This window comes from Corapipo altera, unplaced genomic scaffold (genome assembly GCF_003945725.1).
Source record: "Corapipo altera isolate COAL_440 unplaced genomic scaffold, ASM394572v1 1, whole genome shotgun sequence".
NCBI classification, from domain to species: Eukaryota; Metazoa; Chordata; class Aves; order Passeriformes; family Pipridae; genus Corapipo; species Corapipo altera.
In genome coordinates, this window is record NW_020884873.1 from 42,003,489 (window position 1) to 42,018,722 (window position 15,234).

The window sequence follows — 15,234 nt, forward strand, 5'->3', positions numbered from 1 at the left end:
TCTGGTCAGATACTCTGGTAAGAAAAAAATGTAATGTGAGATTACATTTTGTGGTTAAGTTTTATTTTTGCAAATCTGTATTATTTTAAAAATAAAATACCTTTCTATAGAAAGTTAACATGTTTCCTGTATTGTAAACTCCTCAGTATTAGCTGTAATTGAAAAATTGGTTTCTCTGAGTTTAACTTCTTATCTCATATTTAGGGTCAATAGAAAGCTGAAAGTGTAGTTATTTTCCTAATGTCTTTTTACTCTACCCTGCTCTCAAAATTTGTAATTCACATTGATTTTAAATAGCTAAAACTGAATAAATATGTCTTCATGTGACTTAAAGAACATTAAAACTTCCATTACCCATGACTTATGGGAGCGCTGGCAATCTACAAAACAAAGTTACTATGATGTGATGTGGTACTTCATTTCACATATTGAGAATATTTAATGAATAGCTTCATAGACAAGAACTTTTACATCTTTTTAGATACTTCCTCTTGTGATGAATCTTGATTAATATTTCTGTGGTCACTGCAAGAGTCAAGTTGGAAAAAAAGGTTGTAAGGAAAAGCCTGTAATATATGTTTAGCTATCTTAATGCAGTGGCACTGCAACACATGAAAAGAATCAGGCTGAAAAATGTAAGTTGTCATGAAGTAGTATTTCAAGTGTGCAGTGGTCAATTATATTTACTTTAATTTATCTTAGAGCCACTTGACAATCTCTGTGAGTAACTTGCTTATCATATGGAAAGGCTGTCTGTGCTAGAGTGACAGAGACCCTCCATTGCTGGACCAAGGCTGCTGGCTGCTGGGGTGGGTGCTGAACCAGTGGGTGCTACCATTCCCCATGTACTTGTGCACGTAATCACAGTTGCTTTCTTATCACAGCAACAGCTGCCTCCTTTGCTGAAACATTGCTGGCAGTGTTTTATGCCTTTTATTTTTCTCTAACAAGCCAGCAGACAGGTTTACAGACTGATCAAAACTTAAGACATGTAAAGCAGATTTAGGCAGTTTGTCAGTGGTCTCTAACTGGCTCCATTTGTCAGCCAAATAGTAAACAAATAGCATGCTGTGGGCAATGTTTCGCTGTTGGCTTTGGTTTTACCTTTTTAATATATGACATGAAGCACACTAGAAGACCTTACTGCTTGTCAGACTGTGAATTACTGATCTAATGGTTATAACAGAGATTTCAGAAAAAGGACGCCTGGTGCTTCTTCCTACTATTTTCACTGGCTTTCTGTATGACCTTAACCAGATTGTTTCTCTTCTCTTTGTTTTAATTAACTCACCATCTCTGTTATAAAGATATTCATTCCTATCCATCTTGGCTAAATACCAATTATTATTATTCAGTGGTTTCATATGAATGTGCATTTATTAAGGGATATTTCATAAATAAAATTATTTTAATTACTTCCTTTTGTTTTGTGCTATGTCAGTTAGATGCTCTCTTCAAATTTGAACATGGATGACTGTCTCCTGTATCTTAAATGATTCTTCTGTCTGACAATCAAAAAGAGCTGTTTCGATAATGATAAGAACCCCTCCATTTATCTCTAATAGGACCATTTTTAAGACTGGAAAAGCTGTTAGTCCAGTGCAATCAAACAACCTTTATATGCCATTTTGTATGAAAAGTAGTGGTTTTCTTTATTTACTGGGTGCTCAGAATGCACCCAACATCTTTTAGTACAAGAAAGGAAGTTGTTCTGCCTTTTTCCTTCATTTTCTCTGCTTCATTTTCACTGAAGGAATGGGTGGGAAATGTCCTTGTTCTCACAGAATAGGATACTGTAGTGCCTGAACTTTTTATTCCTTTTTTATTTACAGGTGATTGCATCATTTCTTCCATTCAACTAAAATGGGACAGTGCACTTAGATTTTCATATGACCATGATATAGACTGGCAAATAAGCCGCAGGATCTTTATTTTCCTTTTCCTCTTTCAAAGTGATCAGATCATCAGAAATTCAGTTGACAGATTTTGCGAGGGGGCTAAGAACATTTATCAGACTGTTTCTTCAGGAAGATAAAAGTTAACACCCATTTTTTTTGTTTTGCTGTGGGTGGCCAATTATGAAGACCTGTTTTTGGATGAAAGAAATAGGGAGAGAGGGCACCTACCTACTTCCATCCATTTTATGCAGAAATATTTTTCAGTGTGGATCCTCAGCTCATCTAGGTGCTCGTTAGCTGTGCAAGTACCTAAGTTTCAGCCATTGAGCAGGGTGGGGTGCTGATGCCCGTGGGTCGAGACACTTAACAGCTGTCTAAATACCAACAAAATTCTCTATCTTGAGTCCAAAACACAGATTCAAACTTCAGAATTGTTCTCAGACCTTACAGGAATTGGACACTGCAACAGACAATATCTGAAAGATACATTGACCTGGCATGTGTCTCAATGTACAGGGCAGAACCTCCTTAAGATCCTGTAATTAGTGTAACTTGAAACAGGAATCTGAAGCCAAATCTTCCAAATCTAGTGCCCTTAATGTTCTTACCATCAGGCTTCTTGAAAGGAAGGCAGAATTTCCTCAATATTTCCTGTTAAGGCTATTAAATGTGTTAAATGACTAAATATGGATTAGAAGAAAGGTTAAAGGGAGAGGAAGTAGTATTTTCCTGGGACATAGTAAACTTATATTTACATACCTGTTCCAAAGAATACTTAATTATTTATATGAAATGCTGGTCACTTGGTAGAGAGACTGTAACTGTCAGCTAAACATACAGAAAATGAGAAGACTGATTAGGAGACAAATACATTGCTGTTGTGACTTCAGACCTTGTGATATTTCATCTGCTTGTTCGGTAGGTAATTCCCTTTTGATTAAATGGTGAAAAATTAGTCTTTTTTTATTACTCATTTGAGATGGAAATGATTTATCCCCATCCCCTTTTTAAAACAAAGTTGAATGTCATCCTGGTGTTGCATGGAGAGGCAGCAGGAGCCGTGATCTGGTAAACTAATTTTATTTGTCTAATTTACATTTAGCTGCAACCTCTTCTTATGGAACCAGCACTCCCAGTGAGTAATCAGGGAAAGATGGTTTACCTTTGAGTTTATACCAGTATGGCTTAGACTGAATAAATGCTAGGTGTGCAGAGTATCATCTAATTGTCTAGTTTTCCCTACGGGGGTCTACCTCTGTTAGACAAACGCTGTGCCAGCCCAGCAATGGCTTGAACCTAACCTGGGTAATAAGTGCACATGAAATTTAGTAGCTCAGCAGAACCCAAAGCTTTTGACAATCAAATGGTTAACCCTTTCACAGATCTGTTTCTTGGGAATTGAATAAATGAGGGTATTGTAATGTAAAGAACATTTGTTGGCTGAAGGCCACCATGAGGGAGATTAGTGGGGGGTATTAAAGATGAAATTATAAAGTCTCAGTGAAAGAGATTCAGTTGAATTCAACGATAAATGACAGTGAAAGGAAGAGAGGGATATTTCTGAGATGAGCTGTATTTCCCTAAAGAAAAATACTTGTGAGATCAGATTTTTAAAGAAGGAGTATTCTTTTTTTATTATTGAAAAGGTTAGATTATATCATTTTTGAGAGCTCTGTTCTACTGAATGTAATAAAAATTGGCATGAAATGTTTTAAGTTTGTTGATAATTCCATACTATTCTGACCCACTTTATCTGAATATCATAAATTCAATTTCACTTGTAGAAGGTATTCTCATATTATCCTGCTATATAGGCTACAAAAGGCTGGTAAATCCATAGATGTTCACGACCACTCATGCAGAAATGAAATATTTAACTACAAGGGTATCTTGTATTTCAGAAGTTATTTGCTGACACTTCATTTTCTGATCCTTGTAGTCCATACAAAATGATTTGCACATAGGAAATATAAGTAAGTGCCTTACAAATTGACTTTTTGAATATTTTCTCACTACTTCTAATAGATTTTATTAAGTGCTTTCTACTCTAAAATGTTTCAAAAGTTGGGGAGGGGTTTATCATTTGAAAGCACATTGCATGTATTAATCTTCTTAAAGGATTCTTCAGTTTTCCTCAACAAAAACAATAAGAAGATAGGGGTGTACATTCTCATAATAAGACATATGAAAGCTGATGTGTATTTATTATGTTTATTAATTTAAGTTTATTAAAAGAATGATTAATTATAATGATTTCATTATAGGAAAAAATCCTTACGTATTTCACCTAGGTCTAAGCAATCAGTGATTTCTAACAATCATTGATTTTTTTTTTGCTTAGTTTGAGTGGTTATGAATATAGAAATCTAACTAATCTTCCTTTTTTAACATTTAGAACAAATTACCGTGCACATTTTATCCAGGAAAAATGCAGCCTCATGTCATTCTAAATCACATTAAGAAACAGTTGAAGTTGGGGAGGTGGATGTTGAACTGTCAGATTTTAGAAAGAGTAGAAAAACTTGAGATCAGATTTTCAGCCTACAGATTCAGATGGAAGAATTTAATCAGCCACTTTCCATGTGCTTCACTGACTATCAGAAGTTCTGTCTGTCACATACAGATGTGGATGTGAGTGTCTGATGTGTGTTTGCCAGCTCTACCTAATTGGATAACTACAGAACTAGTATTAGAATAGACAGTTAATAGTCAGCACTGCAAACTGGACAACAGTCAAATTTGGAAGAAAAACTATATCTTTTCAGTGTACCTTCTGTGACAATAAACTGGAAAAAATATTTAGCAATGAATCAGCCTTTTCACATTAGATTTTAGGATACAGTTTCTATTATAGAAAATAGGTTTTGATTGTTTGTTTGAAAGAAAAATCTTCAATTTTCATGATATTAAATAGCCTTTATTTTTATTTTTGCACCCTGGAATGGAAGGAGAATAGAATGACCCTTAGCAAATGTTAGAAAATGCCTATCTCACTCCAAAGATTTCCATTCTTAGTCACATGCCCAGGTAACCCATAGGGAGTCCCAAAGTATTAGTAGCCACTGTCATGGACGGAAATGTGAGCATTACAAATTTTACCACTGTAAAACACTTTCTGAGCCTGCCTCTTGTGTTATGCAAAGGCTATTACCCCATCCAACTCTGCAAACAGACTGTCCTTTACTATGTGTGTGATAGCATTAACATCACAGACAGTGTTCATTTTCTTACCGATGCCCACTACAGCACATGAAGAAAAAAGCTTCATGATTGAGGCAGATGCTGTTCAGCAGAATTCGAGCATTGACAGAGCAGGTTAAATAGTAACATACATTTGAGACATCGTATTGTAAAATTCCTGTAACACATCTGGTCAGCGCTGTTGCTAGAAGTCATAGCCTGACTCCACCGGGCACACTGTTTTGCCTCAGTTCAGTTACTTCCATTTAAATACAGCCTAGGCAGAATGGAAAGGCAATGAGATTTTTGAATAATTTGCTGGAGGGCTTAAAATATCTTAGTAGAACAAGACGACTATCTAAAAAAAAATAATTCTCCTGGGTGGCACATTCATGGCTTCATGACTAATTTGAGATGGCATAATTTTAGAGATACTATGACGAGGACAGAGCTGCTGCATCCTAAGACTTCAACCTACTGTCATAATGTGAGGCTATAAGGACTCCTGAAAGGGCACAATACTTGTCATTCAAATTAAAAGTGCCAGGATGGTTGTCCTTGTTGTTGAGTTTCTGAAAAGGCAATATCTCTTGGTTTTTTTCAGATGTCACCAAAACTCATGCTATCATCAATTCAGCTATGGAGCATTTCACAGTCTCTCTGGGGAGATACATTTTAAATCAAATTGTTAAGTAAAGCAGGATATTAATTGGTTTCTTGTTCCTATTTAATTTCGAGTAGAATTTAAACTTTTTGGTTATGCAGATCTAAACAGTTTGAAAACAAATTACTTGTGAGGATATTATCTCTCTGTGAGACATTTTGCCAAAATTGCAGTTGAAAGGATCTTTAAAAGTTTATTCATTTGAGCGGGGGCTCTGGTACATGGTATTCTCCAAAGTGGTTCTTTAAACTGATTTGTTGCCTTGGTCTGAAACGGTGCAAACAGATCAGTTTACAGGGAACACAGAAAAATCAGATCTTAGTTAGGTTCTGAGGAAGGCAAATTATGATGTGAAATGGCACTTTAAGGTATGATGGAAAACTGGTAGGATTTTTCCCCCTTCTCCTTTTTTTTTGTTTTTACCTGTTGTAGAGGAAGTATCTAAAGAATTTTTCTTTCAAGATCAAAATAAAGAAGATAAAGAAATGTGTAATTTAGGTGAGGCCCTCAAATTAATTTTTTTAGAAGTTAATTTATTAAGGGGAAGGGGAGTAAGAGGGCTGTGTGCCTTCTCCACACATTTAGTGCTCATATTCAGTGTCATGGCTGCATCTTGAACATATTTACACTTTACTAGTTGTAAAACTAAACAAAGAAAGAACGAGTCTTTTTAGGAATTTCCTGGAAGTACAAAGTGTTTCAGATTCTGAACTTTGATATCATTTGAGAGTATGGTAGGTCTTATTAAACTACTGATACTACAGAGCATGTCTGAAATCTTGATACTGAGGACTTCCAAGCTACAGCTATATTTATAGTGCAAGACAATAATAACATTTAATTAAAAAAATATTAAGCAGCATTGAAATGCAACTTCTCTGGTAAACAAATCCTGGGTTTCTGTTGGATTATTACAGCTGTTCTTCGGATGAATATACTGTTTTACTGCCTTGCCAACCACCAGGACACAGCAATGCCAGATGGTTGGGGTTTATAGCCAGCAATTTTTGCATATTAAAAAATATCTAATGATACTCTAATCATGCTCATGAGTAGCCTGGATTTAGAAATAATGTCTCAGCCACCAATCACCTGCAAACAATGAGTAACCCCTGAGAAAGAATGCCAGAAAAAACAAGAGAGTATGTATACTTTCCTGGAATTATGAACAGATTCCTAACTTGATGGAAATTCAAGTAATGTCAAAAGTTGTGCAAAGAAAATGTGTAGAAAGGCTATATATATAATAACCCAGAAACACAGCTATATTATATTTCAGTTTAGCATGACAAGAAGTATAAAGAAATTGAGTTGAAGTGTAGCTAGATATGGAGATAGTGTCTCATCGAAATTTTTCACCTCCTGCCTCGAAAAGGTCTCTAGGAAATTTAAATAAGAGGAAAATTACACAAATATTATAGTGCTTGAGTCACACCAGATTTAAAGATGATATTTTCATGTTTCCTGAAAGTGTTGGAGATCTTGAAAATACAAGTAAGGAGCTGAATGCAGAGAAGTAAAGACAGCAGAGTAAGGGAAGTACATGGAACATAAGAAATCAGGCAAATACGGTTATTAAAAAAAAAAATAATTCTGTGTACAACCTCTTCATGCTCAAATAGAGAGAGCTCATCAGTCATTAAAACTGATTCATGGTTCCCAAAATAAGAGCCTGTTTTCTTTACTTGTAATTTTGCCAAGCCTGAAACTTCTGTTCTAAAATTTCCCATACAGACTAAATTTTTGGAAAATTTCAATCCCAACAGATATGTTTCTTCCAAGAACAAGATTAGACTGAAAAATGTGATGATTTATCCAGGGCAACAATGGAAAATTGAAAAATATGAACTAAGCCTGCACCTTATTGGAGCACAGTGGCTCAGTCACAAGTTAGCTCTTCTTTACAAATCGACATGATATGTATGTTTCATAATTGTATGATTTACTAAAAGTCTGCACCCCTTGAGAGAAGCACTTGCCGAAGTCATTTTGGCTTTTTTGTATTAACCTCTCTGCACGTTAAACATGTAGTCATGTGAAATTGCAAGAACATAACTAACTCTCATAACTAAGTGGTATCTCTTGGCTGCTATATGTTGCTACTTATCAGGATGTGATAATGTGGAAGCTATAAAGGAGGGAATTGATCTTGAAGGTTTTTCTTCTTCATATATTTCTCATTAATTACCATGAATAATACAAATGTGTTTTCAGTTGTACAGTGTTGGAAAAATACAAACTGTGTCAGAACATGATGGAGCTGCAGAATTACTGCTGAGGGAGGTTTTATTTTTCTCACAAGAATGGTAGTTACACCAAGAGATTTCAGTTCAGTTGTCAAAAGAGATGACTAGAGTTCACTGATAGTAGAATTGGAGAGGAGCCCTATGCAAACCCTAAATTTAGCCACCTCTATTAGGAGGAAGCCTGGATCATGAACCTGGCTTCACACTTTGGGCCCATTTCCATAAAATTCAGAGGGGTTTAGTTCAACATACACTGTTTAAGATGCATCCAATTCAAATAGCCTTCTGTAGAGAATCTTCAGTGCATTCATTCTTCCACAAAGAGGTTCTCCATAAAAGCTCTCTCTTTCAAGCCAGATAGCTCCTGTACATGAATAACTTTCACCATAGGAACTCACTCAGGCAGCAAACCCTGATCTTAGTGTCTTTTCAGAAATAACAGGCTCTTGGAACAATATTCTCTAAGACCCCTTCGGAAGCAATTAACTGTTTCCAGTACACCTGGAGCGTATTAAGCCTGAGAGAGGCCTTAAAGCTACAGTTCACATTTCACTTCAGTCTGGTAAGAAATCAAATAAAAGAGGGAATTTAAGAACTCAGGTAATGCTTATTCCATATTTCTGGCAAGCAAAATATTCTATAGAAGGTGCTTGCTTCCTTTGGCAAGAGAAACCCTATTTCCAGCCTAGGAAGCTTCATTTTGTAGGAATATTTAATTTCCTTTCACCTTAACTAGACAAAATATACAGTAGGACAATTTAAAGGCTTTTCTCAGTTTCCAGCTTTTTCTGATCTATACATCCACAAAAAGATCTATGGCATCTGCTGTCTGCTTTCAGAAATGACACAGGTGTAACTATGGTCACCAGCTTGTCACATATTGAGTTATTAAGTGATAATGATATTTGATTATATACATTAACTAAAACCACCAAATTAATGACACCTATGTCTCTCTAAATATTCCCCCTTTGGCTTTGAGTCTATTCTCAGCACATGGATGATTTGGAGAAAAATATAATGAAATTATTTGGTAACCTCTGTAAAGTGCATGTACATTCTCTGCTAAAGTTTGTGTCCTCTAGGCTATACAAATTCACAAAGGGTGGCCATTACCTGGATGTGAATTTCTCCTTCTCTGAGAAAGTGAAAAAAAACCAAAACCAACCAAACAAAATTCTTTGGAGAGATGAAAAGCAATTAAAGAATACCTAGAGCTCTAGCCTTTTTTTAAAACTAGGATAAGGTTTTTGAATGTTCTAAAGTCCTGATAGCCAAAGAGGACAAGAAATGGCAAGTAAGCACACATGAGTATGTGGCACTGAGCAGACAGTTTTCATATGCTGATCATACCAATCATACCCTTTAACGTTTGATCATGCTCTAGGTAAAATCTCAAAGATGTGAATGAGAAAACACTGAAAAAAACTTTTTGCTTTGGTAAACTGCAGGAATCTGAGACAGAATCCATCTAATAGGGATCTAGCAGGAAAAGTAAAATACTGATTCCTAATATTAAAGAGCCATGACTTAAATGCAAGCACAATGCACTTTAGAATAAATGTGCTGACCCAATGTGGTTGGCTTTATTAGCTAATATAGGCTATAGACAGCAGATCAGCTTCTTCCTGGTGAATGGATGAGAACTGATTGGTATTTCATTTTTGTTCTGTAGCTTGCCTTGCAACTGGTTAGGAGCATTTATACCTGTTTAAAGACTAGTAGGGTTTTGGTTTTTTCTAGTTTAAAGGTTCCATGTAAGGTCCAGATGGTGTTCTGTGAAGTGGAAAATAATACATGATTGAGAAGCCAAGGACACTAAAGGACATTAAACTGGGAGAAGCTGTTGACTCCCTCAAGGGCAGAGAGGCCCTGCAGTGTAACCTCAACAAACTAGAGAGATGGGCAATCACCAACCATATGAAGCCGAACAAGGGCAAGTGTTGGATTCTGCACTTGGAATGGGGCAACTCTGGTTGCATGTACAGACAAGATAACAAGAGGCTGGAAAGCAGTGCCACAGAAAGGGATTAGGGTTCCTGGTTGATGGCAAGTTGAAGATGAGTCAGCAGTGCCCTGGAAGACAGGAGAGCCGACCATGTCCTGGGGGGCATCAGGCAAAGCATCGCCAGCTGGTCGAGGGAGGGGATTGTCCTGCTCTGCTCCGCACTGGGGCAGCCTCACCTTGAATATTGTGTGCAGTTTTGGGCACAATATAAGAAAGATACTGAGCTATTAGAGAATATCTGAAGGAGGACAATCAGGATGGTGAAGGGGCTGGAGGGGAAGCTGTACAAGGAGCAGCTGAGGTCACTTGGTCTATTCACCCTGGAGGAGACTGAGAGGAGACCTCACTGCAGTCTACAACATCCTCACAAGGGGAAGCAGAGGGGCAGGTGCCAATCTCTTCACTCTCATGACCAATGATAGGACTCAAGGAAACAGCATGAAGCTGAGTCAGGGGAGGTTTAGGTTGGATATTAAAAAAAGATTCTTCACCCAGAGGGTGGTTGGGCACTTGAACAGGCTCCCCAGGTCAAGTGGTGACAGCACCAAGCCTGACAGAGTTCAAGAAATGTTTGGACAACACTCTCAGGCCCATGGTGCAATTGTTGGGGTGTCCTGTGTAAGCCCAGAAGTTGATGTGATGATCCTGAGGGGTCCCTTCCAACTCAGCATATTCTATGATTCTCTAATACAGATATATATGAAATTTGGGTAGATGAACTTTCATCTGGAATTCCCTAATATGTAATCCTGTCTGAAAAACTGGCTATTCAACTTTAATGTTCTTTGAACATATTTTAAATAGGCACAATATAAATGATATTCCCTTCAATTGGCACTTCTCCTGGGATTTGCATGCCTTACAGCATTTTTAATAACTTACAGACATTATATGAATGTAACGGAAAACTGTCTATTGTTCTTCCACTGGCCAAGGAACATTTTACCTTTACAAGAGTACCAGGATATTTTGTGTGTCTCTCTCTCTCTCTCTCTCAAAAAAAAAAAAAAAAAAAAAAAAAAAAAGCTGCTCCAGAAGACTAAGAGTAGAAAGTAAGATTAAAAAACCAAATGGCATTGGTTTAATCTCAGGCAATTTTTCCGACTGGGCAAAGGGACACATCACAGTATGCACATATGTGTCAACTAAATGAAACTATCCACTTAGCTCAAAATGAGCTCAAAAGTTACCATTACCAGTAACTTTTCCAAGGCTGGCAAGAGGTTGCTCTGTGTGATTTCAGCATGCTCAGGAGAAAACAGAGTCAGTTTGGGAACACTGGGGAGAGGGAGTACGTGGGTCTCAAGGGTAAAATTGGAAGGTTATTATCTGAGCATGACTGGTAGTTTGAAGAGTAACATCAGGCTTTTATTTAAATTTTTTCTGTTCTCATCTCTTTTTCTGACTTTTTGATAATTAGCTGAACACTGCCATAATGAAAGTGTCCTGGAAGTAATGCTCTGTTGACTCTTCAACTCAAGCCTTCTCAACATATATTTTGTCCTAAATTTAGAAAGGATTTTTTTTCACTCAACAATTAAATAAAAATGCATAACAATTTCAAAGGGGGGTTTTGTTTGTTTCTGATATATTGGATTGATAATTTTAGAGACTTCCTGTAATCTTTTTGAAGTTCATATTTATAATGTAACAGGAATACAGCTAAATACTTTAAAATAGGACTGGAAAAGAGAAGTTGTGTATGAAAAAGAATGGTATATGAACAGCACAAGAGACATAAGAGAAACTAGAAGAAACTTGCAAATTCATTTCACTATGGCTTTGTGAAAAACGCATGTTTTTGTGGGATTCTGTGTTTTACAACCGAGACAGAAAAAGAGAGCCTATATATTTCACAATTAACTTTATCAGCTGTATATGTTTGCATTTATAACTTTGAAGAGAACTTCTCCTTTTGGAATTGTTCAACTACAATAATTGCTAGAAACTAGTTACAGAATAACTTTATGTTCAACTATAGCAATAATTTTACATTTCCCATGTAATGTTTCTTTCTTTTTGCATTAGATTTTCTGGACTCATTCTCTCCCATTCCCTCAGATTAGTTTATTTCTGGTTTTCTAAAGAGACTTTAATAGAAGAGGAGAAAGTAGTTTAGATCTAGTCTCTGAGAAAGTGGTTTCATTCAGTAAGAAGTTGTCTTCTTTTAGCTTGTGTTTTTGTACTTATGTCAGAAAGGAAAAGGATGTGGTGTTAGGGTTTGAGGATTATTGCTTTCATTTTGTCTGCTTCATGTGATGTTTTGCAGCATTCTCGAAAAATCATATACAAAATAAAATTGCTTTAGCACTTATTTTGGGTACTGGTTTTATGCTTTAAGAGTGTCTAGAAGACACTTTTTCAGCACACATGGATTTTTCACCAGTTTTAAGCTTTAATGCTTCTGGAAGATGGTCTCCAGGTAAGACTTCAGGCCCTGTTTCTGTAATTAGATTCACTGGAGTGAAATCATACCAGGCTTATTCACTTTAAATAACTTGCAGGTACCTAATATTTTCTGTCAGATCTTCAAAGTTATTGTTCTACTGCTGTTGAATGTGTTCAAGGTGCTTCCTATAAAGTACTTGAACCACAACCAAACCAGGCCAAGGATTTCACAAATTTATCTTTTTTCCTCTTATATTTAATCATGTTGATAACCTCAAATTGTACTTACCATATACTTTCTTGCATGAAAAAGACCTGCAAAGAGGTTGGCTTTGTTCTCAGTTGCTCTAACAACTCCAAAGACCTGAGAGACCAAAGAGTTCCTACCTCAGAGGTAGGATTCAAGTGTGAGTCTAGTGCCGGTGAATGTTCTAGTTGAGTCTACTGCATTACTTACACTTGCTAACTTCCTACTCCTGGCTTTCTGCTGTGCCGTAGGGATTAACCTGTGTTAAGTGCCTAAAAACTGAAGGGAGTTCACATCTGAAAACCTGGAGGAGGGAAAAGAGTCAATCAGTGTCCAGCCAGGAGATGGGTGTTCTCTGCCTGGGACTGCTGATAGATAGCCTTACTCACATTTCCTACTGTGTGTCATTTCCCACTTTGTGTCATTTCCCTGCCTTCAGTGAATGCTATTCTCACAAGACTCTTCCTTCAGGGGCTTCAAGGTACCAGGAGCCCATGTGCCTGTCACAGAGTTACAGATTCCACCGAGTAGCAGGGTAATTAGGTTCAACATTGCAACAATTTACTTTGAAGTTCATTACGTGGACATAGCCCTGTTAGTTTAGCTCTGAAGACTGGAGAATGGAATACAGGGATAATTATCGGGAATGGTAGAAAAGACGACCCCAAGAAATAACATCAGGAAAATTAGGAGGTCTCAAAATAAAGGAATTGACCTTGTAATCTATAAATAATGACAAACAGTGGGACAAAGGTTGTGCTTTTATTTTGAAAAATGTGACAAAGGACCTGACAATACTCACAGATAAATAGAAGCATAACATCCACAGGAGCCCCAACTGTCAAAGGTCATTCTGGAGTTACATTTTACAAGTCATAGGCTTCAAGCCTTCTTTGGTAATATTTCACCAAATAAAACAAAACCGAACTTCCAAGATTTCTCACTAACTGTAGCAGCTATTCATCATTCTAAATCTCTGCCGGCACTTTCAGAGCTTTTCTGTCACAGTCACTGGAGTGGCAGGAAATTCCTGTATGGAGCTTGTCTTTTTACCCAGCAGTTCCAATTACTTCGGTCCTTGACTGCCGCTTTGACAGCATCAGTTCTGAGCCATCCAGCAGTGTGATAAAAATTAGGAAACAACAAAAACAACACGCGTCTTTTGAATAGGATATTTCTTTAAAAAGTGTTTGAATATGTGTCAGTTAATTACCGTGCTCTGTGGTCATAAACCAGAGTGGATTTTACCATTTGTATTTCTTTCATCTATAGTCAAGCGTCTCTTCTTCAAGACCTGTCACAATAACTGATACAGTTTCCCTGTGTCTTCGTTGTTAAGCAGAGTTGGGTTTTTTAACTGTTATTGGAATTATCCCATACTTCATGATGAGAATAAATGGATTTTTAAAAATAAATGAGTATGGTTAGAAATTCCTTGATGTTTTCATTCATCAATACTATTATATTTTAAGCATGAACAACTTCAAGTACATATATAAAACTATTTTTAAAGTATTAAAAATCTGAAATAGAAAATAATCTCATTTTCACGAGAAAATGCTGTTGCTGTTTCACCACATTAATTAATAGTCTGTGTTTTGAGTGTAATCATAACCTTAGTATTCCTTGGGAACAATTTTTGCAATAATAAAATTTATTCATGTATTTATGTCCACTGGGCTTGTAAAGACCAATTTTTAGCAGAGTATGAATAAGACAATGACAGTCCTGTTGAATTCTGTGAAGCTTTAAGACTGAGCTTCCCTTTGTTAAAAATCAAAATGTGTCAGAAATCTACTGACTCAGAATAAAATTGCAGGTTACAATTTCACCCTTGGGCTTAATCAAACATGTGGTGTAATATCAAATTTATTGTGTACTTTTGCTTTGAGCTTTGCTGACATTTCAATGCCATCAGCAGTAGAAATGTTGAAAAATGTGACTGTCTTTTTCTGCATTTGGATATGTTGCCAGAGTTCACCTTGGCTTTAACAAGTTTCATAATATTGTCCATTTTTAAGCTCATAGAGGCCATTTTAGAGATCATACTTGTGTATATAAAGAAGCTCATATCTCACTAATGTTATCATCATGAAAAACTACAACACTACTTTTCAGATGCTACTACATAGTTGATTTTACAGTCGACAGTCCTTGATTACCATATTTATGAATGCAAAGATTATGTGACAGAATATGATAAATATCTAAATAATATACTGGATACTTTTTTCCTTTCAGATATTTAATTTATACATTTTAGACCCCAAAGCACAATTTTTCTTGTCTTAATCAAACAAAGAAATAAACCTGTACAAAATGTATACGTTCAGTATCATGTTGCAATATACTTTGTTTTTCAAGCAGATAAAAAGCTTTCAAGTGGCTAGGACACATGCATTATGCCCATGCCTGTGTATAATGTATATATATTGTTTTAGTGTATGAACATAAAAATAAAGCAGAGGTTTGAAATCTTATTTTCTTTCTGTATTATTTATATTGTGAAAAGCACTGTTCTTCTATATCTGGAATTAGTGTTGAGTTTATTGCTATTAATGTCTTAATTAATTCAGGAATCTCAATTTTGTGAAAAGATCTTA

At 36.3% G+C, this 15,234-nt stretch overlaps 1 protein-coding gene across 1 annotated transcript in view; it reads left to right on the top strand.

Annotated features, from left to right (window-relative positions):
- Positions 1–10,080: 10,080 nt before the first annotated feature.
- MDFIC (MyoD family inhibitor domain containing) overlaps positions 10,081–15,234 on the top strand; it is a 75,587-nt gene continuing 70,433 nt past the window's right edge. Inside the window, exon 1 of the mRNA XM_027659376.1 lies at positions 10,081–10,088. The gene's annotated coding sequence lies outside the window, so the exon portion shown is untranslated. The remainder of the gene's footprint in view (positions 10,089–15,234) is intronic.